This window comes from Mustelus asterias, chromosome 26 (assembly GCF_964213995.1).
Source record: "Mustelus asterias chromosome 26, sMusAst1.hap1.1, whole genome shotgun sequence".
In the NCBI taxonomy this organism is placed as follows: Eukaryota; Metazoa; Chordata; class Chondrichthyes; order Carcharhiniformes; family Triakidae; genus Mustelus; species Mustelus asterias.
In genome coordinates, this window is record NC_135826.1 from 29,376,624 (window position 1) to 29,402,080 (window position 25,457).

Sequence of the window (25,457 nt, forward strand, 5' to 3'; positions counted from 1 at the left end):
TTACATCCTCACTCTCTCTGGCTTCAGGACTGTGGCGAGAGAGAAGAAGTTACCAGTTAAACTGTTAGAATCTACCCCCTCCGCTGGAGTTTCATTGATACTTTATGTCAAAAAACTCTGCAAGACAAAATCGTCCGAGCCACATGGTTGCACAGCGACTTACATTGGGAGAACTTGGTACAAAGCAAATGCTTGGGAACACAACCTGTTGTTCGGTAAGTTTTTCGATGTATATGTTATATAGTGAACAGTGAATTAGATAGGCTCCAACTTCATGTTTTGTGAGCTCAGACAGGGCTTTGTCGATACCACTGATAAGATGCCAGCGAACACTCTTCACTCACCGCAATATAACTCAACCGCAGCTAAGTTTCAACATCCCCGCTCTTCTAAGAGTTAACTGGCGTCTCTCTGTTGCTCTGATAGCAGGAACTGTGGGGATGTTCAGCTCTTGAAGGTTCATCGTGACCAGAATGGGTTAAATCAGTTTGTATTCTGGCAACTCACGATTATGCAGCTTAATGGGTTTTTTTTTAAATTGCGCAACAGGTTACGAAAAAAAGAGCTTACCGAAAATTGGCTTGTTTCGAATGACTGACATTTCAGATCTGAAACTTAAACAGTGGACCCATTCTGTCGGTGCTTGACAAATTAGACATTGTTCATGTGTAATGGGATACAGCGGTGCTCTGGCCGGAGAAAGGTTAGCACTACAAGGCTAAGGATCAACTATCACATTCATTAGCAAGGTGAACAGGGGAGTAATATTTTAATAAAATTAGTTCTTTGCATTTTCTGACTTTTTTTTTGCTCAAAGTCCATCTTTTCCATTACATTTCTTCCGACTTAACAAGATAGAAATTCAGTTTATGATCCGGCCCCATGGGAATAGAATGGAACTTTGGAAAAATTAAACTACGGGACCATAGAAACTGGGACGGCACGGTGGCACAGTGGTTAGCACTGTTAATTTACAACACAGTAAGAAGTTTAACAACACCAGGTTAAGGTCCAACAGGTTTATTTGGTAGCAAAAGCCACACAAGCTTTCGGAGCTCCAAGCCCCTTCTTCAGGTGAGTGGGAATTCTGTTCACAAACAGGGCATATAAAGACACAAACTCAATTTACATGAATAATGGTTGGAATGCGAATACTTACAGCTAATCAAGTCTTTAAGAAACAAACAACGTGAGTGGAGAGAGCATCAAGACAGGCTAAAAAGATGTGTATTGTCTCCAGACAAGACAGCCAGTGAAACTGCAATTCCACATCAATTCACAACGCCAGGGACCCGGGTTCAATTCTGGCCATGGATCACTGTCTGAATGGAGTTTGCACATTCTCCCCGTGTCTGCGTGGGTTTCATTCGGGTGCTCCGATTTCCTTGCACAGTCCAAGGACGTGCGGGTTAGGTGGATTGGCCATGCTGAATTGATCCTCGTGTCAGGGGATTAGCAGGGTAAATATGTGGGGGTTATAGAAATAGGGCCTGAGTGGGATTGTGGTCTATGCAGACTTAATGGGCTGAATGGCCTCACTGTAGGGATTCTATGATTCTAGAAGCAGGAGTAGGCCATTCGGCCCTTTGAGCCTGTCTGCCATTCATTTTGATCATGGCTGAGCATCAAATTCAATATCCTGATTCCCACCCCCTTCTCCCTTGATCCCTTTAGCCCCGAGAACTATATCTAATTTCTTCTTGAAATCAGACAATGTTTTGGCCCCAACTACTTTCTGTGGTAGTGAATTCCACACATTCACCATCCTCTGGGTGAAGAACCTCAGTTCTGAAAGACTTTTCCCTTATCCTCAAACTATGTTCTGGACTCCCCCACCATTGGGAACATTTTTTCTGAATCTACCCTGTCTAACCCTGTTAGAATTATCTATGAGATCCCCTCTCACTCCATACTACACGTTCTAGGTTTAAAACTGAAAGAATCTTACCATAACTAGGCTGATGTGCTTTTTTTTCTAACAAGGTTACTTTGATGCCCGGTGGTTTTATGATGTGGCACAGTATAATTTTATTTTGAACTTTTCATTTCTGTTTCAAAATGTTTCAACCTCACACTATCTGTAACACTTGATGACAGAAGGAAAAGGTGCAGGTTATAAATACCAGCATTTAGCATATAGAAATAGGGCGTGGGTGGGATTTTCTTTGAAAGACAGAGGGCCATTGTCCAAACATGTAACAGACAATACAGTAGAGGGCTTTTCAAAGGAAGCAGGTGCTTCTTGTGGGTAGACAAGGTTGCATGGCTGACATGACAGCATTGATGTTATTCAACATTCTCTTTTTTTTTTATTTCTTAGTCACAAGCAAGGCTTAAATTAACACTGCAATGAAGTAACTGTGAAAACCCCTAGTCGCCACACTATGGCGCCTGTTTGGGTCAATCCACCTAACCAGCACGTCTTTCAGACTGTGGGAGGAAACCGGGGCACCCGGAGGGAACCCACGCAGACACGGGGAGAATGTGCAGATTCCGCACAGACAGTGACCAAGCTGGGAATTGAACCCGGGTCCCTGGTGCTGTGAGGCAGCAGTGCTAACCACTATGCTACCATGCTGCCCCTGTCTCAGGGCCTGAGACTGGCATGGAAAGGGTTGGATGTAGTGGCAGCACCTATTTTTTGTTATCACAGTGGAGTTTTGCTGACACTTGAATGTGCAATTTTGTTGGTTATAGGTTGCTTCACTTAAGTTTATCTCTAGCTGAGCCATATTACCTTTCAATATCAGCACTGACAACACTTCATTCTGCATGCGCTACTGAATTCGAACCCTTTTTATGGTTCAGTCATGCTGTCAGATTGAAACCTTGCATACATAGGGCTGCACGGTGGCACAGTGGTTAGCACTACTGCCTCACAGTGCCAGGGACCTGGGTTCGAATCCTGGCTTGGATCACTGTCTGTGTGGAGTCTGCACGATCTCCCCGTGTCTGCATGTGTTTTCTCCGGGTGCTCCAGTTTCCTCCCACAGTTCAAAAGACGTGCTGGTTAGGTGCATTGGCTGTGCGAAATTCTCCTTCAATGCACCCCAACCAGGTGCCAGAGTGTGGTAACTAGAAGATTTTCACAGTAATTTTATTGCTGTATTAATGTAAGCCTACTTGTGACACTTTACATGTTGAATTTAGCAGTGCAAATAATCAAAGTGGTATTAAAATGTAAGTATGTATCTCAGGGGGTATAATCTTGGCTATGAAGGTCAAGGTATGCCATTTTTGTGTTTCTGGAAGAACTTTTGTTGATGATTTATTGTTTCTTTGATCTGTTTATTTGTGGTTTTCGATGAGCTGGCAATAATTTTTTTCCTAAACAGACTGATCACATGGCACTGTTCTTAATAGGCTTAAGGCCAAAGATTACCAGTATTTAAGGTGACTGACTCACTGTGGCTGTAAAGAGAGATAAGGGCAGAGGTTTACAGGTAAGGAGAGGAAGAAGGAAATAAGAGGTCGTTTGAATCGATATTTTCTCCCCTTGTTTCTGTTTTCTTCTCAGCTTCTTTTGCCACTTCTGAACTTGTTGGTAATTTTTGTTCCCTTTTGATTTTGATGTGGCCGATTAAGAGAAAAAATAAAACTGCTTCCACTGGCAGGAGAGATAATAATGGGTGTACGCAGTTTACAGATCATTGGAAAAGAACCGAGGCGGGGGAGATGAGGATAATTCTTTATATGCAGTGAGTTGCGATCATCTGAAATGCACTAACAGAAGGGGTAGTGGAAGCAGATTCAATAGTGACTTCCGAATGGGTATTGGATGTATATACATGAGAAAGAAATGAGTACCATGGCTGTGGAGAAAAAAAACACAGAAAATAGACCCAATGGATAGATCTTTCATGAAGTCAAAACTAACATAATGGGGTTATAACTTTCTTCTATGATATAAGTTTTACGATACTATTGTTCAATGAGCATTGAGATTATGATATTTTATGGTTATTGTTGGTGTTGCAGTGATAATGCTGAAATTGAACTGAATAGGGAAGGTGAAATGTTCTGCTCTGACATTAGTGATAATTAACATACGCACAAACTGCTGGGAAAACAATGGTAGATGTGTTCTGCCTTATTGGTGCACTCACATTTTTGTTTGTGGTCTGAAATGGATGTAAAGAGAGCAGGAAAAGAGGTGAATTTTCTTTCTTTGGGTCGAGGATGACTTGTTGCCACTCCGGGGAGGTGGGTTCTGCTCTGGCTGAACAGTCCAATCCTGGAGCCGCAGACTCTGCCACAGGTTTGGCGTGTGGTGTTTGATGAAGCGGGTGGGTGGCACGCTCTGGGTTCTGCGCTCTCTTTCCGCTGTTTACACTTGGCCACTGCGTGCTCCACCCGGTGACGCTCAAGGTGGTTGGTGCCTTCACGGACGCTTCTTCTCCAGTTTGTCTGTTCTAAGGCAAGTGCTTCCCCGTGTTCATAGAGTCATAGAGGTTTACAGCATGGAAACGGGCCCTTTGGCCCAACTTGTCCATGCCGCCCTTTTTTTTAAACCCCTAAACTAATCCCAATTACCTGCATTTGGCCCATATCCCTCTATACCCATCGTATCCATGTAACTATCTAAATGCTTTTTAAAAGACAAAATTGTACCCGCCTCTACTACTACCTCTGGCAGCTTGTTGCAGACACTCACCACCCTCTGTGTGAAAAAATTGCCCCTCTGGACACTTTTGTATCTCTCCCCTCTCACCTTAAACCTATGCCCTCTAGTTTTAGACTCCCCTACCTTTGGGAAAAGATATTGACTATCTCGCTGATCTGTGCCCCTCATTATTTTATAGACCTCTATAAGATCACCCCTCAGCCTCCTACGCTCCAGAGAAAAAACTCCCAGTCTATCCAGCCTCTCCTTATAACTCAATCCATCAAGTCCCGGCAGCATCCTAGTAAATCTTTTCTGCCCTCTTTCTAGTTTAATAATATCCTTTCTATAATAGTGTTGATGGAGATGTTGCATTTATTTAGGGAGGCTTTCAGAGTGTTCTTGTAGTGTTTCCTCTGCTCTCCTAATGAACGTTTGCCATTGCAGAGCTCAGAGTCGAGCACTTGTTTCGGCAGTCTTGTGTCGGGCATGCGGACAATGTAGCCCGCCCATCGCAGCTAGTGACTAGTGCCTCAATACTGGGGATATTGGCCTGGGAGAGTACGCTCACATTAGTACACCTATCCTGCCAGTGGGTTGACAGAATTTTGCGGAGGCAATGTTGGCGATATCTCTCCAGGAATTTGAGGTGTCTGCTGTACATTGTCCATGTCTCTGATGCATACAGGAGGGCGGGGACCATGGCTGCTCTGTAGGCCATGAACATGGGGTTGGATTTGAGGTCTCAGTCTTTGAGCACTCTATTCCTCAGGCATCTGAAGACTGCACTAGCGCATTGGAATGGATGCTGAATTTAATCATCGACGACTGCTTGCGCCAGGAGGAGGCTCCTGAAGTATGGGAAATGATCCACGTTGTCCGGGGGCTCACTGTGGTTCTTGATAGTTGTTGGGTACCATTGTGTGGCAAGAGCAGGTAGGGAACCTCTGTTTTCTGAATGTTTAGTCTGAGGCCCATTCTCTTATACGCCTCAACGAATGCATCAACGATGACCTGTAGCTTGGCCTCTGAGTGTGCACACACATCGGCATCGTCTGCCTACTGCCGCTTGATGACTGAGGCCGGGGTGGTCTTAGCTCCGGCCTGGAGGTGTCAGAGGTTGAACAGCTTCTCACTAGTTCTGTAGATTAGCTACACTTCAGCGGGGAGCTTCAAGGTGAAGGTAAATAAACCCTGTTAATCCCTATAAAAGACTTACCGAGGTTCTTATTAAGAGTCGTGCAAAGTTTGCTTGGTAGGAGGGACATTTCAAAAACAAAACTGTGTCTTGACCTCACTTTATAGAATAGAAAGAAGGGCAGTTTTTGCATTTACTTGCATAATATCACCAGAAGTGAATTGTAGACAACGTTTTTAAGTCACGTATAAAAGCTGTATCAGCCATTCTTGAACATATCATAGGGATTTTATGATATTAAAAAGCACTGGCAATTACAATTACTGAAGCATTCAGTGCCATTGAGGCAGCAGCAGAAAGCAGCAGTCTTAGCAGCAGAAAGCTGATTTTTACAATATGTAAACCTTACCCAAGAACTGAGCAAAACAGTGGCACACTTCTAAGTAACACACGTCACACTATTATTCTGTAGTAATTGAGCCTCCTGATGGAGAATGAAGGTGGAATGGTAGCTCTTCATAGACATGAGCGGCACGGTAGCACAGTGGTTAGCACTGCTGCTTCACAGCTCCAGGGACCTGGGTTCGATTCCCGGCTTGGGTCACTGTCTGTGTGGAGTTTGCACATTCTCCTCGTGTCTGCGTGGGTTTCCTCCGGGTGCTCCGGTTTCCTCCCACAGTCCAAAGATGTGCGGATTAGGTTGATTGGCTATGCTAAAATTGTCCCTTAGTGTCCTGAGATGCGTAGATTAGAGGGATTAGTGGGTAAAATATGTAGGGATATGGGGATAGGGCCTGGGTGGGATTGTGGTCGGTGCAGACTCGATGGGCCGAATGGCCTCTTTCTGTACTGTAGGGTTTCTATGATGATTTCTATGATGATGACTTGTGATCATACTTTAGTGACATTTCGGCAAAAAACCCATAGACATCAAAGCTCAGGATGAATGAGTCACACTGATGACAAAGTGTCCTGTTTGAGTCATCATAGAAACCCTACAGTGCAGAAAGAGGCCATTTGGCCCATCACGTCTGCGCCGACCACAATCCCACCCAGGCCCTACCCCCATTGAGTAGTTAAAGTGATGTTCCAGATATTGAACTGTTGGCCAAAGGGTTATAACAAGAAGGTCCGAATAATGGAAGCATGTTGCACAAAATTGCTACTAAGCATTGACGTGAATGCATCAAGCAAAAAACAGACAGAGGTCAGGAGGATGATGGTGCACAGCAACTACCAAGCAGTCTCGCCTGAGTGACAAGTGTATGTGGGTGATATTTTTTGGTTTTTCTCCCAGTCCAAGTGAGCTTTTCAGCTGGACAGTAGCGCAGTGGTTAGCCCTGCTGTCTCACAGTGCCAGGGACCCGGGTTCCATTCCGGCCTCGGGGATAACTGTATGGAGTTAGCACGTTCTCCCCGTGACTGCGTGGGTTTCCTCCGGGTGCTCCGGTTTCTTCCCACAGTCCAAAGTTGTGCAGGTTAGGTTGATTGGTCATGCTAAATTGTCCCTTCATGTCAGGGGGATTAGCAGGATAAACACGTGGGGTTACGGGAAAAGGGGGTGGGTGGCATTGTTGAGGGTGCAGGCTCAGTGGGCCAAATGGTTGTCGGGATTCTATGATTTTCAAATAAAATTTATTCATTGTACATGGAGCCTTAAACAGTCAATTTCTTAACTGTTTTGCAAAATGGTGTCCGTAAATAGATGGGATTACCTCATAGTTTCAGCTTCATTACTAAAACTGGGTACTTCCACGTATAGGCGTGTCATGTTGACCTGTGATATTTCTCATCAATGAGGCTTTGATGGCATGAAATCACTAAATCATTACTAAAACTGGGTACTTCCACGTATAGGCGTGTCATGTTGACCTGTGATATTTCTCATCAATGAGGCTTTGATAGCATGAAATCACTTCCACCTTTTGTGGCAGGGTGCCTCTTGTTTGAAAGCCAGAATTTAGAGTCATGGCCAGAGAGTTTTACAGAATGGGGCCCTTCAGTCCATTGTGTCTGCACCTATCTATTTGAATCCCAATTTCCAGCACCTGATCTGTAGCCTTATATGCTATGTCGTTTCAAGTGCTCACCTAAATGGTTCTTACATGTTGTAAGGGTTCTCGCCTCTACCACCCTTTCAGGCAGGGCGTTCCAGATTCCCACCACCCTCTGGGTGAAGAAAATTCTCCTCAAATCCCCTTTGAAGGATATACTGGCACTGGAGGGGTTGCAAAGGAGATTCACTAGGTTGATTCCGGAGTTGAGAGGGTTGGCTTATGAGGAGAGACTGAGTAGACTGGGGCTATACTCATTGGAATTCAGAAGAATGAAAGGTGATCTTATAGAAACATATCAGATTATGAAGGGAATAGATAAGATAGAACCAGGAAGGTTGTTTCCACTGGCGGGTGAAACTAGAACTAGGGGGCATGGCCTCAAAATAAGGGGGAGCAGATTTAGGACTGAGCTGAGGAGGAACTTCTTCACCCAAAGGGTTGTGAATCTGTGCAATTCCCTGCCCAGTGAAGCAGTTGAGGCTACCTCATTGAATGTTTTTAAGGCAAGGATAGATACATTTTTGAACAGTAAAGGAATTAAGGTTATGGTGAGCGGGCGGGTAAGTGGAGCTGAGTCCACGAAAAGATCAGCCATGATCTTATTGAATGGTGGAGCAGGCTGAAGGGGCCAGATTACCTACTCCTGCTCCTAGTTCTTATGTTCTAACTGCCCTGCTCCTTAACTTAAACCTATCGCCCCCCTTCTACTAAGGGAAAAAGTTTCTTCCTATCCACCCTACCTATGTCCTTCATAATTTTGTACACCTCAATCAGGTCTCCCCTCAGCCTTCTCTGCTCTAAAGTAGATTAGTCAGGAGGATTAGCAGGGTAAATGTGTGGGGTTATGGGGATATAGGAGTAGTGTGTGATTGTTGTTTGTGCAGTCTTTTTGGGCCAAATGGCTTCCTTCTGTATTGATGGGACCCAATTCTGAGATTCCTGCTTCCCTCCCCTTTCCCGATACTCCAATTTGCACTTGTGTAAGAGAGGCATATGGGCAAGTAAGCCCTGCATTTCTAACCAATGAATGAAAGCCGAGGCTCTCTGCCACTGCTGCACACAAGGGAAAACATGGCTTGATTGACAGCTTTTTTCCTTAGATCTATTCTGTTACTGACTCAATGTCCATTTTTGCATGAGATAAAGAGGTGTCAAGTGCTTATAGTTTCTGCTATTGATACTTTAATGATCTGGCTGATTGACACTTTGAGGTTAGTTAGGTTGGGGAGATGACAGGACGGGGGGACGGGGGGGGGGACTAATATTGAATAAAATAACAGCAAAAGTGTTCCAGAGAATTGAGGCATTCCTTATTACCGGCCTGGAATGAAAGTTTAAGGGAGATGTGTGGGGGAAGCTTTTCACACAGAGTGTGGGTGCCTGGAACGCGCTGCCAGAGGAGGTGGTGGAAACAGGCACATTAGTAATATTTGAGAGGCATCTGGATGGGTACATGAATAGGGACGGAATAGAGGGATATAGTACGAGTAAGGACAGAAGATTTTTTTTAGTTTAGTTAGGGCATCATGATCAATACAGGCTTGGTGGGGTGGTGGGGTTGGGGGGGGGGGGGGGAGTCGAAGGGCATGTTCCTGAGCTATACCTTTCTTTGTTCTTTGCATTGGAGTGTCCTGAAGCTATAAAATATGCCGTATAAATGAAATCCTTCTTTCCGTCCTTCTTTCCTCTCTCTCTCCCTTTCCTCCCTCCCTCTCTCCATCCTGTTCTCTTTCTCCCACTCCGTTTCTCCTTCCCTCCCGTTCTCCTTCTCCTCCTCCATTTCCCCCTCCCTCCCTCCCTCCTGTTCTTTCTCCCCCTCCTTTTCTCCCTCCTACCCTCCTGTTCTCTTTCTCTCCCTCCATTTCTCCCTCCTGCTCTCTTTTTCTCACCCCCCATTTCTCCCACCCTCCTGTTCTCTTTCTCCCCCTCCGTTTCTCCCTCCCTCTGTCTCACAGCTAATAACATTCAAATGCACATAGGAAGAGCTTTCTGCTGTTATGATCAAAACATAGCCAAAGCTATCAGCTAAACAGCTCAATGGGTAGGTCGACTCCATATTAAAGCAAAAAAGATCAGGTGGAGTGAAACATACCTACATATTCAACAATGTAAAACCCGCTCAGTACCTGGAGCATTTGAATCCATTGACCAATTATATATTTTATGAGCTATTAGTTATTTTACTCTCTGTCCTTCTATCTCTGCTCATTCTCAGCACTGACCATTTGAGCTGTTTCTAGTGCTTGCATCTTTTGCATAGCCTCCTGCCACTTCGTGCATTGAACTTTCACTTGCTCAAGTAACTCGTGACGCCCAGTGCTCAACGCTGTCAGTTGCATTTCCTGATTCAACCATTTCTGCTGCTGCTCTGACATGAGCAATTATATACTTGTTGCTAATTTCTAAGTAGCAACTTTAATAGTTGCTCACTGATCAATTTGGCACTCCCTGTTAAAATTAGTAATCGTGCATTACCATCCTACACTCGGGGCAAAAAATATGCCTCATAACTGACAGGCGTTTCGGCACCTATTTTCACATTCCACATTCAGCATTCCGACACACTCACGTGCACAACAGAGTAACATATGTCACAAAAAACAGAAGCAATTGTTTTTAAAAAGAATTTAATCAGCTTAGATAAATGAGATAATTTAATAATCTCTTGTCAGAAGTCTGAGATCCATAAAGCAATCTCTGGAGGTTGCAAACACAAAGTTGAGTTGGATTTTTAAAAAAATGCTTATCAGGAATGGTTTAATGACATATTTCACAAAGCTTTTAAACTATAGGCAAAAATGATATGTTGGTAGCTCAATTCATAGAATCATAGAAACCCAACAGTGCAGAAAGAGGCCATTCGGCCCATCGAGTCTGCACCGACAACAATCCCACCCAGGCCGTACCCCCATATCCCTACATATTTACCCTGCTAATCCCTCTAACCGACGTATCTCAGAATACTAAGGGGCAATTTTAGCATGGCCAATCAACCTAACCCGCATATCTTTGGACTGATATTTATGCACAGTTAAGCACAACATAATTGGTTCTTAATTCACAAAAGTTGCCAAATTTGTGGAAATGAAGATGGGGGAGAGCTGCCAGAGCCGGAATAGCTTGTAAAGCGATTCTCCAAATCCTTGGTTTCACTGGGCTTCTGATCACTTTTAATAACCTAATGTCTCCTTCTGGTAAGAGCTTACAAGTGAAGAGTTATTTCTGAACCTTTTCAATTATAACATTAACTTCTACTATGCGAAGTGATGGGGAAGTAGTGTAGAATTCCTAGCATAAAGGCTGTCATTTTGGATTTACCATAATAAGTCGACTAGGTTAAGGAGGAGATTACAAGGTGCCTTATATATAGAATAGAGATTCACCATGTGCCTAATACAATATATGCAAAGGTATTACCTATTAATCACATATAATCAATAGTAATGAATTTTTAAACAAGTATTGTAACTAAAATGTAGTTTTCAATGTGTTTGCGAACCTTGGCCAAACAACAATCTGTTTGCTCAGCATGATGGGAAATAGACAGCAGCAGACATGCCACATTTTTGAGACCAGGAAATAGAGTGAGCAGTTCGTTCTTATCTGCCTGGGTTAGGCAGCTGCAAGTTAATCAGATGTCTGGAATGAATGGGAGTATCTTCATTCCTGGCTAGCGAGGCTGGTACAGTCTCTCAAGCTGATGAGAGGCCAGATTCAGGCAAAAGAACTGACTCCTTTAACCGATTAAAATGTGTAGATATTAGCAATATCCTTGAATCTACTGGGTTTTGCGTAGTTAGGTTTCCCAGTAACGAGGGAAGGGCCTTTAGATACCATGGACTAACGAGCTCCTTTCCTGTTGACAGGTGGAACGTTATTGGCTAAGGTAATACTGTCCTATTATAATTGGACCCTCCAGTTTGGGTGGCAAGCTGGGCGGGATATTGAAGTGTTCAGAAGAGTACATCAATTTCACGTTATTATTATGTCAGAGAGGATAGTCAACCCTCACCTGATGCATGCATTAGCAAATAAAAATCCTTTTCATTTTTTAACTACATGCTGTCTTTCGTAGTCTAGGTATTGGTTGTGTAAGATCAACCAAGTACAAGACACCCCAGTGGGACACCTCAGAAAACTTCTCTTACACCAAGCTTTGAAAATAAAGGTTGTTGATCTAATAGTATTTCTAATAGGCACAGAAATACTTTTCGGTCTGCTCTACGAACGGAGATATATTTGTCCTGAGTTTGATCAAGTTCACAGATACTTATCTGAACAGAGATTGTAAACACCTTTGAGATTTATAGTCCCAAAGAGCACAGAAATGGAACAGGTTAGACAATAGAAATCTCTGCAGTGTAGGATGGGAGATGTGAAACTGAGATGCTGCAGTGTAACCAATGGCAGGTGAGTGCACTTTCAAAGTGACTCATTTGTTGAGTCTGTTATCATGATGAATGTATTGGCTGATCTGCCATAGTACTGCCCAAGATAGAACAAAGTGAATTTCACTGAGGGTATGAGTAATGTGGCACATATAGGTAGGGGGAAATCTGCAGTTGATCTAGCGATAAAAGGTCACAGCAGCTAATGTGAAAGGTGATGCTCTTTAAGGAGTGCATGACATGCAAAGGAAATTTAGTGTATAATGAAAGTGGAAAAAGCTGTAAAAGTGGGAAAAAACATAATAGGAAACATGGTTTTCTAGACAGATGTAAGCTTTTGAAGTCAATTATATGCCTCCCTAAAGCTTGTTCATCATCTGCAAGGCACAAATCATGGGTGTAATGGAATATTCTCCACTTGCCTGGGTGAGTGTAGCTGCAACAACACTGAAGAAGTTTGACACCATCCAGGACAAAGCAGCCCGTTTGATTGCTACCCCTACCACAAACATTCTCCCCCAACACCACTGAAGAACGATGGCAGCCATGTGCACCATCTACAAGATTGATTCCCGGGTGGGGTGGTGGCACAGTGGTTAGCACTGCTGCCTCACAGTGCCAGGGACCTGGATTCAATTCCCGGCTTGGGTCACTATCTGCGTGGAGTCTGCACATTCTCCCTCTGTCTGCGTGGGTTTCCTCTGGGTGCTCCGGTTTCCTCCCACAGTCCGAAAGACGTGCTGGTTAGGTGCATTGGTCATGCTAAATTCTCCCTCAGTGTACCCGAACAGGGGCCGGAGTGTGGCGACTAGGGGATTTTTACAGTAACTTCATTGCAGTGTTAATGTAAGCCTACTTGTGACAATAATATATAAACTAAACTAGGAACTCGCCAAGGTTCCTTGGGCAACACCTTCCAAACCCACGACCGCTAACACCCTATTCTACAATCACTAATCAATCTTAGCTCAATCTCCTTTATAGAGCAAATTGTGAGCAGATGGCATTCCAATTATCCCTCTTTTATTGTGAAAGTAAATTTAGTTATATTGGTACATAAATGGAACACTTTCACTCATGAACTCGTGTCCTGTGGATGGAAAAACCTTCGAGACATCTCTATTGCTGAAGTGGTCACAGATCAGCCAGCTCTGCATGTTAATGGATTTTGCCATGAGATACACATCATGGAGTAATGTGTTTAATGTTTAAACAATGTTTTGTGGATGTGTGACACTTCAATGGAAAATAAATCAAAGAAAAATAATGGTGAGTCACATTGAATAATAAAAACAGGCAGCGAATGAACAACTGCATTGTTTGTATTGAATGAACTTTCGAATACACTTGGATGAAGCAATTTGATCAGAGTGCCTTTCCTACGGTGGGTAAAAGGTGCATTATAGAATCAACACCTCCATAATTGACATCCTTGAGAAGTAGACCAGCCTAAATTGCTTTTACCAAGTAAGGTAAGGTTTCACTTTCATAACCTTGACATAGGATGGTAAGCATGTCCTTTGTTGTTTATGGTTACTGTAGTAACCCAATTAATTTCCTGTTCCACTGCTCACAGAGGATATGTTTCCATCTTCACCATGCAGTCAGTGAACCAACAGAGGCAATTTCGCAGTCATTCTACATTCTGCCTGATTTTCATCCCATTGAAGTTGATGGAGTGGAAATTGTAGAGAGTATCCCCAGTCCGTGTGGCGACGGTGAATATTTACCCTGGAGATAAAATCACGTGTAGTCCTCAGGTGAAGTAGGGCTAGATGGATGATTGAGCCAGAATGCCGTTCACACTAAGGCAGCGCACCATCGCATTCTGAAGGGCAATTAAGGATGGGCAATGAATGCTGGCCTGACCAGCAAAGCCCACAGAACTAAAATAACTCTGCCCAGCTCCCTCATGATTTTGAACACCTCTTCGCTTTCTTCTCTCCAAAGAGAACAGTTCCAACTTCTCCAGTCTATCCTCAATCTAATTTTTCTCATCCCAGGAACCATTCTTGTAAACCTCTTCTGCACTCTCTCAAATGCGTTCACATCCTTCCTGTAGTGCGGTGCCCAGAATTATACACAATACTCCAGCTGAGATCTAACTAGTGTTTTTTATAAGTTCACCATCCTTGCTCTATACCCCTATTAATAAAGCCCAGAATATTATATGCTTTACTAAATGCTCTCTTCACCTGTCTTGCCATCTTCAATAATGTATGCACATATGCACCCAGATCCCTCTCTTCCTGCACCCAATTAAGAATTGTACCCATATTTTATATTGTCTGTCCATGTTCTTCTACCAAAATGCATCACATCACACTTATCCGAGTTGAACTTCATCTGCCACCTATCTGTCCACTTAACCAACTTGTCCATGTCCTTTTGAAAGTCGATACTGTCTTTCTCACAGTTTGCAATACTTCCAAGTTTTGGGTCATCCGCAAACTTTGAAATTGTCCCCCGCACACCAGGATCTAAATCATTTATTTATCAGGAAAAGCAAGTCTCCCAATACCGACCTCTGGGGAACCCTACTTAGCCAATTTTGTACCCACATTCCTACTATTCCTTTTATTCCGTGATAACCCTCTGCCTCCAGAGCAATCAGCAATCCTCCGACTTTGGCTCACCTGGAAGTTCCCACCTCCACCCGATGTGCAGCAGCAGCTGAGTGATGCTCGGTAGAAAGTGCCCCAGACGTCTGGTGGCTAACATTCCCCACCGAGGTGAGTGGATCTATGCTGGTGGATTGTGCCGGTGAAGGTAGTGCCGAGAAATCCGTGTCATCGCTGGAGCGGTGTAGTGAGGGGTTCAACAAGGGGGTGTGACACCAGGTGGCCCTGTCTCATCGGATGCCAATCCTGGAAGCCAGAGGACCTGGGTTAGCTGCTGGGATCCTCAATGGTGTGGAGAATGTTCAACTCACTTGAGATATGGATGAATTTGCTTTGGACTCTCACTTGCTTGGGCCGTCCTTACCTCCCAGATGGGTACTGACCGCTCCTGGCCCTCCCCTGTGATTTCCAGGGCCTTTTCTTTGAAGTGGGTAAGGACCCCCCTGCCCGTCTTCCCTCTCTCCCTCCTGTTATGTAAAGCCTCATCCTTTGAGGACAGAAAAGGGAGATTTTGAGGGGGGTGGCAGGATAGGTTTGGGGGTTTAACATCAGTGCCATGTGTATGATCTGGGGCAAGTCTGTGAGGGATCACGATGGGTGTCGGGGGAGGAGGGGGTGAGACAGATGGGGATCATTCGGGAGAAGGGGAATGGGGATTGAGTGAGGTGCTGGTTGAAGCTGAAAGTGCTTAATGTAACATGGCTGCATTAGGGTCATAAGTAGGTACTCACTCTTGTAGCTCTAGGGAGGTCGTTAATTTTCTTCCTGCATTGAACGGCTGTCCTCAGGGTCAAACCACTACTGCTGTCTGCTGCCTCCCAGGCTTCTGCCACCACGTTAGCAGGTAGTCTGCTGTCTACCCTGGGGAACGGGGCAGCCCTCCTCTCCTCGATGGCATCCAACCTCCCGGACAACATCCATATCCAGGAAGCGCGGGGCTGGTCTCCTTCCGATTATCTTCCCTGGTGATGAGTGTGGGCTGTGCAACGGGGTGTTTTTAAGCTGCTCCCACTTGTTGTTCATTCAGAACATTCCCGACTCCAGCGAATCAGCTGCCGCTGGAATTGGAGAATCCGCATGTTTCATGTGGGGGATGAGTTAGCCCATTTGAATAGGCAGGGTGGCTTTGTGAACATTGCTGCCAGCGGAAGTGGGAATCACTCCCACTTTCCCTCCAGCAGAAGCACTTAGGGCGGGATTTTATGGCCTTGCTTGTCCCAAAACTCTAAAATCCCGCCCGAGGTCAACGGACCTTCCCATTGTCCGCCCCTCTCTCGCTCCCATTCCTGTGGCGGACGGGGCGGTAAAATTCTGGCCTTAGTCCCAAAACGGGAGAATCTGGCCCAGAACATGCTCTCTTGTATGGTTAGATCAAAAGAAAGGGTAAAGGTTTATTCCTTGCACCACCTGAAATGTAAATGCAACAAATGCCCACTCTTCATTCACACCACACACAGAAGGAAAGATGATTGCTAAAGTTACCGAATGAACAGTTACCCAAAGTGACTCACAGGGCGAGATTTTCCAGTCCCTCCGTGACATATTTTCCGGTGACAGAGGCGGCTTGCTATTGGCCACCAGTGGGATCTTCTTGCCCTGCCGATGTCTACAGCATTTTGCGTGGCTCGCGCGTCCCACCGCCAGGGGACCCACCACGGGGGTAACTCACTACAGCGGATGGTCTTCGACAGGACTGGAAGATCCCACTGGCAGGAAGGGCTGGAAAACGCCGCCCCCAATGAATTTGATGAACTCTCATCAGCTGTTGGAGACAATTTTATAGTGTTTGGAACGTTTTGATGGGTTTCCGGTGGTGTGGGGTGGAGTTAATGGGAAACCCCACTGACAGCGGTGGGACCAGAAGATCTTCACTGCTAGCCAATGGCGCACTGCCTCCCTTCATAGGAAACACACCACGGGGAGATCACAGAATCCCACCCAACATTGAGAATAGGTTAGATCCATATTTGAAAGTGACAGTCATAGACTAATGCTGTTTGTTCAATCGTGGTGTCATGTTTGACCCTGAGATGTGCCAGTCATGCCATCATTAAGACGGCCTATTTTCACTTTTGACAAAGAGTCATCCAGACTTAAAGCGTTAGCTCTGTTCTCTCTCCACAGATGCTGTCAGACCTGCTGAGATTTTCCAGCATTTTCTGTTTTTGTTTCACTTCCATAACATTCCCTATCTTCACCCCATTGCAACTCGTCAGCTGCTGAAATCCTAACTTATGCTTCTGTCAACTCTGGACTTGATTATTCCAATGCACTCCTGGCTGGTCTCACATTTTACCCTCTGTAATCTTGAGGCCATTCAAACCTTCGCTGCCTTAGCTTGCACCAAGTCTCGTTCCCTATCATCTCTGTGCTCACCGACCTACATTTTGACTCTCGGTCAAACAACATCCAGGATTTAATAATACTCATCCTTGTTTTCAAATCCCTCCATGGCCAAATCCTAATCTCTGTAATCCTCTCCATCCCCACACCCTCCAACACATCGACGCTCATCTGGTTCTGACCTCTTTAGTTTTTGGGTTTTTAATTTTTGACCATTGTTGGCCGTACTTTCAGTTATCCAGGCCCCAAGCTCTGGAATTTCCTCCCTGCTCCTCTGCCTCATTTCTGGGTTTAAGATGCTCAAATCCACACTGATTTTACAAGTGTTGGGTAATCTCTGTGGTGCAATCGGTTAGCGTGTTTGACTGTTAACCGAAAGGATGGTGGTTCGATTCCACCCAGGGACGAAATGCATACAGCTTTGTGGGCGGCCTGGTGGCGCAGTGGTTAGCACTGTCGCTTTACAGCGCAAGGGACCCGGGTTCGATTCCCAGCTTGGGTCACTGTCATAGATCCCTATAGTTCAGGAGGAGGCTATTTGGTCCATCGAGCCTGCACCAACCACAATCCCACCCTGGCCCTATCCCTATAACCCAATGTATTTAGCCCGCTAATCTCCCTGACACTAAGGGATAATTTAGCATGGCCAACCAACCTAACCCGCACACCTTTGAACTGTGAGAGGAAACCGGAGCACCCGGAGGAAACCCACACAGACACGGGGAGAACGTGCAAACTCCAACGGACAGTGACCCGAGGCCGGAATTGATCCCGGGTCCCTGGCACTGTGAGGCAGCAGTGCTAACCACTGTCTGTGCTGAGTTTGCACATTCTCCCCTCGTCTGCATGGGTTTCATCCGACTGCTCCAGTTTCCTCCCACAGTCTGAAAGACGTGCTGGTTAGGTGCATTGGCCATGCTAAATTCCCCCTCAGTGTACCCGAAAAGGCGGCCAAGTCTGACGACTCGGGGATTTTCACAGTACTTCATTGCAGTGTTAATGTAAGCCTTACTTGTGACACTAATAAATAAAACTTTGAAAATAAACTCCTCATGTGGTATGGTGTCACAGTTTGTTTTATATTGCCCGTGTGAAGTGCCTGATATTTTATTATGTTAAAGGCCATGCTTGATATAATTATGAACTTGTTGAAAGAAAAGGGAATAAATTGAATTAAAAACATTGTGGGCATGTGGGATTATGACTATTGTTAGATTGGAGATTAATCTTAGACTATCTGGGCTGAATGCCCTTTCTCTGTACAGTAATTTCTACATAGGAATTTCTCTATTGTACAGGCTGAGCACATATAGTACATTTAAAGTAGCAAAAAAAAGGGTATTTTCCACTATGAAGGTGGAGATAAGAATTTTGTTCTCCCCGTGTCTGCATGGGTTTCCTCCGGGTGCTCTGGTTTCCTCCCACAGTTCAAAGATGTGCCATACTAAATTGCCCCTTATGTCCCAAGATGTGTAGGTTAGGGGTTTAATGGGGTAAATGTGTGGAGTTACGGGGGAAGGGTGGGGGGATTGTCCTGGGTAAGATGCTCTGTTGGAGGGTTGGTGCAGACTCGATGGGTTGAATGGCCGCCTCCTGCACTGTAGGGATTCTATGATAATTTATAATTGGAGAAGGGTAACACTGTGTCAATAGGAAGTAAGGCCGTGATTCTCCCAAAAGTGCAGAATTGGCGGGAAACTGTTCTAGATCCCGATTGTTCAGCTTGTCAGTTTAGCTTCTCGCCCGAATCTCTGCACTCTGAGCACTGCAGAGGTCCCAATCGTGAATCTCATTAAAAACCCGCGGGAGCGGGGCCTATTCGCGCCAGAGTTTGACAGTTCTGGAACTCTGTGCATGTGCAGTGGCCCTGATCTATCAGTCTCCCCGTTTGCTGGCCAGCTCAATTGCTGGCCAGCCCGGGACCCCCGCAGTGCTGTCCCTCCAGCACCCCCCTCCATGGCTCGATTGCTGGCCAGCCCGGGACCCTGCAGTGCTGCCCCTCCAGCACCCCCCCCCCCCCCCCCCCCACGGCTCGATCGCTGGCCAGCCCGGGACCCCTGCAGTGCTGCCCCTCCAGCTCCCCCATGGCCCGATCGCGGTCTCCACAGCAATTCCCAGGCCAGCCCTGATCCCTCCTGTCCCGGAGCGCCCTGATGCACAGCCCACACCCCCCAGCAGTGGCTCCCCCCACCCCCCAGCTGATTCCCCCCCAGGATCAGACCCCCCCCCACCTGGAGGCAGGCCCCTCCCCCCAGCCCGCCCCAATCGCTGCCCTCCCACCATCCCAGACTGATCCTGTCTGCGGAGTGGCAGCGGGACCCCCCCATCCCCATCGATCGCCTCCATGCCCCGCCCACAATAGGCCCCACCCCTTTGGCACTGCCCGATGCCTGATGATCAGTGCCAAGGTGCCCCAGGGGGACACAGGCTGGCACTGCCAAAGTGCCAATGCCCGGGGAGAATCACCCCTCTGCCACCCAACCCCCTGGGGGGCCCTGATTGCCCCCCCATCACTCTGGCAGGGTCTCCCGATAGTTCCCCGAACGTGGGGAGCTAGTGTAAACCCCGCCGGAATGAAGTACTCTTGGCGGGGTGGGAGATTCAATCGGGACTGGAAAGTTCCTGATAATTAGATTGAAAACAAATTTAAAATACATTTAAAACCGATTCAAATTACTTACTTGCCTTCCAGCCGGTTTCCAGCGTGGTCTGACCGGCGACTGTTCGCCAGCTGTGGGAGATGCGCTGCGTTCCCGGCACATGCGCAAATCCCGGAACAAGGCCGGCGGCGACACTCACCTCCAACCGCGACCCCCCAGAAAAGTTGCGGGTCGCGATGGGAGAATTGTGGCCTAAGTTTCTGTAACCAGGGCATGAATGCAGTTGTAAGAATTTTAAATGTACTACAAGGCTGTAATCACTCTCTACTTACCATCTGTTTTTCACGCACCTTCTCGGCAGCCAGTGTGGATGATTTATGGATTTTGACAGTTCTGGAACTCTGTGCATGCAGAATTTTGATGCACAATGTGTAAGAGTTTGCTCACAGTACATCCTGTCATCATTTCCAACCATTACCCGTAAGAGCAAGGCTTTCCGGGTCGAGGCATCAGCAAACACTTTCAGTTTCAGTTATGCCATCCAGGACGCTCCTCACCCATGCAAAACATGCCATTCCTTCCTCAACTACTCCCAAGTGCTCGGCTGGCCAATTAAACAACAGTGTGCCACAACGGCAGAGAGAGAGACTGGCTGCAACATTCTCTTCCCCTGCTGCCACACGGTCAACCAAGGATATGTCAACCAAGGGGAGAAGCAGAAGCAAAGGGAGAGGCCTTGTGGTAGTATGGTGAGAGACGGCAACCGTAGAGAACACCTAAAAGACAAAGCCAAGTTTATCATTTGCTGCTGTTGTGTTCTGCGATTAGTAATGTCTCCCTTGTGAGTGAGTCGCGGATGGCCTGTTATTTTTGTTTGTTTTTGCCAAATTGCCCTGTGAATAACATGTACGCTTATCCAACTAGGCAGGTATGAGCGAAATCATTTAAAACAGAATACATGGGTTTGCGGAAGATCACTGATAAAACACTGCACCACTCAACTTTGAACTTCTGAAAATCCTCTTAAACTTTTTACTGTTGCAGTACTTTCCATCATTAATGTTGTGATACTTGCTTCATAATTTCTCCATAAGTACACCGAACACACCTTCAGCCTGTTTGTAGTTTCAAACATGTCAGGTTTGAGGGGGGAGGGGGTTATCGGGAGGTCAGGGCTGTGAGGGAGGGGGGGCAGGAGTTGAGGTGGGTGGGCGCAGGGGTGGGGGGGGGGGGGTGGTTGGGTCGACACTGGCCTGTACATGGTCGGAAGGGGGCGGGGGGGAAGGCAGCGATCGGGCGGTGGGCGGGTCGCACGGCCGGCAATGTGGGGGTCACGGGGCTGGTCAATGATCGACCAGGCCAGCGATCGGGAGGCCAGTAGTGCGGGGCCACTGCGCATCTCAGCGCTGACAGATCGGCGCATGCGCAGTGGCTCGCTCAGCGCTATGCTGCCGGCCTCTCCAGCGGGAATAGGCTTCACCCACTGATTTTCAACGGGATTCACACTAGTGCACTCTGCAGTGCACAGAGTGTGGGAGATTCATTTTGAAAGTCCTGCTAAAAAAACCTAGTGGATTTACTCCAGTTTTTAGGCGAATGTGACTCTTCGAATTGTTTTGGGAGAATCGCCCCCGTCTTTTTGTTTGAACTGCAAAGGACCCAGTGCCATGGTCTCCAAACCAAGCTGCTGGGGATCTACTCGGGTAGAGTTTCTCTTTGTCAGGTAAATTGCACATTTGCTCTCTCTCTCGGGATAAAACCAACTAAAGTTCTGAGGGTTGGCAGATGAAGTATTAAACCAAAGCCCTATTCCTCCTATGAGGTGGATGTAAAAAATCCCATGGCAATATTCAAAGAAGAACAGGAGAATGCTCCAATGTCCTAACTGGAAGTTATCCCTCAATAAATGTCTTCGAAACAAAATATCTGGCCTCAGCTCATTGTTCTTTGTGGAACATTACAACATGCAAAATTGGCTGCAAGATTTGCCCACACTTGCCTGTACTATGACAACAAGTACACTCCAAAAGTCTCTTGCCTGGCTTTCCACCCACAGTTTTGGAGCAGCATGGTGGCACAGTGGTTAGCACTCGAGGGTTCGATTCCAGCCTCGGGTGACTGTGTGGAGTTTGCACGTTCTCCCTGTGTCTGCGTGGGTTTCCTCTGGGTGCTCCGGTTTCCTCCCTCAGTCCAAAGATGTCCAGGTTAGGTGGATTGGCCATGGGAAATGTGTGGGGTTACGGGGATAGGTGGGGGGAGAGAGCCTGGGTGGGGTACTCTGTCAGAGAGTCGGTGTAGGCATGATGGGCCGAATGGCCTCTTCTGCACTGTAATGATTCTATGATTCTGTGAGTTTATCATTCGAAAGTGGGGAGGGGTTGGAGCAGGCCATAGCAGAATGGCCATTGAGTCAGGTTTTGCTTATTCTGGCTTTGTAGGAAAATGTTTTCTTAAAGAAGTTCTAAAATGTAGCTTTTGTAGGCATTTGCTACGACTGCTAAAAAAAGATCTGGGATCAATTTAGCAAAGAGGTTTGAGAGATGTTTGGCCGCAAATCCACATATTCAAGGGCCTCAATGTCTTAGGCGACCACCTGGGGTAGCCAAAGAAAACATGCCTCACAAATCTGACGGTGTGATGGCCAGGGAAGCTCTGGAGAGCATCATCTCAGTGCCAAATTGTGGGCTTTGCACCCATTTTCCACCTGAAAGACTAGCACAATGCATTCCAATTTCTACCCCGTAACGTTTGCAGAGCACACCATTATGGTTACAGTTACTTTGCGCCAATAATAAGTACATGTTTTGTCCTGTTGTTTATCGTGTTGCTTTTCAGATGTGATTTCCCTGCCTAGTTAGCACAGTGACACTCTGGTATCTCAGATCAGTAACCTTCTAGGAATTCACCTGCTAGAAAAGCTCTCAGTGCTTCTTGGAACCAAGACATTTTCAAAACATTTGTCTCTCAAAATGACAAAAATATGCTGGATAAGGTATTTCCATAAGATCATAAGATATAGGAGTGGCATTAGGCCACTCGGCCCATCGAATCTGCTCTGCCATTCAATCATGGCTGATAAGTTCCTCAACCCCATTCTCCCACCTTTTTCCCGTAGCCTTTGATCCCCTTACCAGTCAAGAACCTGTCTATCTCTGTCTTAAATACACTCAATGACCTGGCCTCCACAGCCTTCTGTGGCAATGAGTTCCATAGATTCACCACCCTCTGGCTGAAGAAATTCCTCCTCACCTCGGTCCTAAAGGCTTGCCCCCTTACTCTGAGGCTGTGCCCTCGGATCCTTGTCTCTCCCACTAATGGAAACATCTTCTCCACCTCCATTCTCTCCATTTTTTCATCTTTTACATGTAAGAGTTTTGGAATGCAGTGAGCAGTGAAATAATGAAGTTATGTTCTAAAGCCTGACACTCGGATGCCTATTTAGCTGCACGCTTGTTCGCTGCTTTTCCTGAAACTTTGGTTAGTGCACACGTACTAGTGCCAGAATCTTTGGGTGCCGCAGAGGTGCAGGAACAGAGGTGGGCAGGGCCTGTCAATACCCACTGCTGGCCGCTGTACCGGTTTCCAGACCTGTTTCCCCATGTCGGCCATTTTTGATGAAGGGGGTCTGGTGCCGGTTAGCCAATTATGCTAATTAGTCCCTGGATGAGCACACTGAAAGTAGGCCGACTTAAATTTCAGGCAGCCTTCAGTTTCCTGACGTGACGAACCAGAGGTGGGCTCTCAGTGGCAGACCAAGGTTCTAATACCCGCCTGGGTGTCGGTACAGCTAAAGATGACCTTGTAGAGGGGTTTCCTACAGCAAGTTGGGGTTTGTTGAGCGATGAAGATTGGAGAAATCAAATTTTGAGCCTGCAAATTGGGTGACTGTGTGGAGTTTGCACGTTCTCCCTGTGTCTGTGCGGGTTTCCTCTGGATGCTCCGGTTTTCTCCCACAGTCTAAAGATGTGCAGGTCAGGTGGATTGGCCATGCTAAATTGCCCCTTAGAAACATAAAAACTAGAAGCAGGAGTAGTCCATTTGGCCCTTCGAGCCTGCTCCGCCATTCATTTTGATCATGGCTGATCATCGAATTCAATATCCTGGTCCCCTCTTCCTCCCATAACCCTTGGTCCCTTTAGCCCCAAGAGCTATATCTAATTTCTTCTTAATGTGCCGAGATGCGTAGGCTCGATGGATTAGCCATGGTAAATGCGTGGGTTACAGGGATAGTGCAGGGGAGAGGTCCTAGATAAGATACCCTGTCAGAGAGCTGGCACAGATTCAATGGGCTCTTTCTGCACTGTAGAGATTCTATGATTCTATGAAATAATGAATGTCTTAACTCAAACTATTCTACTTAATTGAATATGGAATTGTGTAGTGTGTCCCGAAGGTTGTAGCACACCTGAGATTTCAGTTAGCCCGTATTTCTCGATTATTTACTGCTTAGCTTGTCTTATGTTTTTGCAAAAGTTGTGGTTGAGCCACTTCAGTTTGGGATTTCATGGAATGTGCAGAAGAATGTGACACTGATGAGGTTCTCAGAGTTATTTTACTCTCTGTTCTTTTGATACTGTGTGTTTACAGGGTGGCTTGGGAGTGGGTGCATTTTGAATGAGCAAGACACAAAACAGCCATTTCACTTCTGAAGACCTAGCCAATCAATCCAAAGCCCTGCCCTTATTTTAAATTCCTTCTGCCCTCCTCACTTCCCTGTTTCTTGCTTGTATCCACCCCAGGTAAGTTGGTAGTGGTGGAGTGGTTGGGACATTAGTCACTGCAAATGTATGCAGCTTATGGTCATCAACACAAGAGTGAAGGGAGAGGTTGGGAGAACATTTTGATGGGGACATTTTTTTGTCGGATAGGGTACGCCCTATGAGAAGCAAATGTGTAGTCAGATTCAATCATAGTTTTTAATGGCGAGTGGATAAATTTAAAAAGGAGAAACTTAAAAAGAAATTGGAGATGGACCCAGTGGAGAAATCTTTCCGAGACCTAACGCGGTAATGCTGTAAGATTCTTTGATTCTACTTGAATTACAGCAAGAGGAACCTTTTCATTTGGTTCCAGAAGCTGCCTAATTCATGCTGGTTCAGTTCAGCCTTATCCTCACTAGACATAAATTACCCCTTCCAGCTTGGTGACAGAAATGGTTCTTGCAACATCAAGTAGTGGCATTCTCAGTGTTTAAATCTATTGATCTGAAAATGCCAATGTTTCCACTAGTAGGAAAAACCCGAACCAGAGGGCACAACCTCAGACTAAAGGGACGATCCTTTAAAACAGAGATGAGAAGGAATTTCTTCAGCCAGAGAGTGGTGAATCTGTGGAACTCTTTGCCGTAGAAGGCTGTGGAGGCCAGGTCATTGAGTATCTTTAAGACAGAGATAGATAGGTTCTTGATTAATAAGGGGATCAGGGGTTATGGGGAAATGGCAGGAGAATGGGAATGAGAAACATATTAGCCATGATTGAATGGCGGAGCAGACTCGATAGGCTGGGTGGCCTAATTCTGCTCCTATGTCTTATGGTCTTAATATATTAATAATGCAAATTTGGTCACCCAGTCACTGTGTTTAAACAGTACAGAGGCATCTCTTTGATGGTGAAGGTCTTGTGGCGCAGTGGGTAGCACTCCCTGCCTCTGAGCGAGAAGCTCTAAGTTCAAGTCCCATCCCAGGACTGGATGGCCAAGGAAGCTGCG

General features: G+C 46.1%; 1 protein-coding gene and 1 non-coding gene across 3 annotated transcripts in view; both read left to right on the forward strand.

Annotated features, from left to right (window-relative positions):
• Window positions 1-25,457, forward strand: part of LOC144479546 (phospholipid-transporting ATPase IC-like) — a 115,164-nt gene continuing 89,707 nt past the window's right edge. For both annotated transcript variants that reach the window (XM_078198370.1, XM_078198372.1), the window contains exon 1: window positions 1-215. The gene's annotated coding sequence lies outside the window, so the exon portion shown is untranslated. The remainder of the gene's footprint in view (window positions 216-25,457) is intronic.
• trnan-guu (transfer RNA asparagine (anticodon GUU)) lies at window positions 17,484-17,557 on the forward strand. Its single transcript has one exon. It is a non-coding gene; the product is annotated as a tRNA-Asn (tRNA).